Source organism: Lupinus angustifolius, chromosome LG03, assembly GCF_001865875.1.
Source record: "Lupinus angustifolius cultivar Tanjil chromosome LG03, LupAngTanjil_v1.0, whole genome shotgun sequence".
NCBI classification, from domain to species: Eukaryota; Viridiplantae; Streptophyta; class Magnoliopsida; order Fabales; family Fabaceae; genus Lupinus; species Lupinus angustifolius.
The window spans coordinates 19202672-19203933 of NC_032011.1; positions in this window are offsets into that span (position 1 = coordinate 19202672).

A 1262-nucleotide genomic window follows, 5' to 3' on the forward strand; every position below is an offset into this window, starting at 1 on the left:
CGAAATCGGAATCGGAATATCCCACCAAGGATAGTGAGGCATCCCGAGGATACCATAATCCCATGTTAGTTGTTCCTTTTAAATATCTCATGATTCTTTTAACAATTACATAATGTGATTCCTTAGGCAAAGACTGAAATCTAGCACACATGCATACACTAAACATGATATGAGGTCGGCTTGCAGTTAAGTAAAGTAATGAGCTAATCATACCAAGATATTTTGTTAACTCTATCGCTTTTCCTTTTTCGTCTTTATCTAGGTAGCGTGCAGATGCCATAGGAGTGGATGCTTCCTTACATTTATCCATATCAAATTTCTTAAGTAGTTCTTTGCAATATTTAGCCTGATGAATGAAAATCCCACTTTCTAGCTGCTTTATTTGAAGCCCTGGAAAGAATGTGAGTTCTCCCATCATTGACATTTCGAACTCCCCCTGCATCATCTCAGAAAATTCTTTACAGAGAATATCATTAGTAGATCCAAATATTATGTCATCAATATAGATTTGTACAAGTAATACATGATTTTCTGATCTACGAATAAAAAGCATTGTGTCAACCAAGCCTTTTTCGGACCCTTTTTCCAAAAGAAAGGTACTTAGTCTATCATACCAAGCTCTAGGAGCTTGCTTAAGACCATAAAGTGCCTTTTTAAGTTTATAAACATGGTTCGGATATTTAAAATTTTCAAAACCAGGCGGTTGGTCAACATAGACTTCTTCTTGAATTGATGTAAAATGCCATGCTTATCACAGAAATTATCGAACTGAAAGTTCTCAAATTCTCCCCCATGATCACTACGTATATATACTATTTTCAGGTTATGTTGGTTTTGGATTTGGTTGGCAAGATTTTTAAAAGATTTGAACGCATCGCTTTTTGCAGATAAAAATAATGTCCATGTAAATCGGGAGAAATCATCAACAATAACTAGGGCATAGTAGCTACCACCAAAACTCATGATTTGTGATGGTCCAAACAAGTCCATATGGAGTAGCTCCAAAGGCCTTGAAGTGGAGATCACATTTTTCTTTTTAAAAGAGTTTTTGATTTGTTTACACTTTTGACAAGTGTCACAAATCTCTTTGGTTTTAAAATTTAGTTTTGGTAGCCCCTCAACTAGTTCGTTTGATGATAATTTATTTAGATGTTTTACATGGATATGTGCAACGCATATGTGCCAAAGCCAGATGTCATCTTCTTTTAAAATAAAACATTTTGGAATCAATGTAGCGACATCATCCAAATTAACCATGTAAA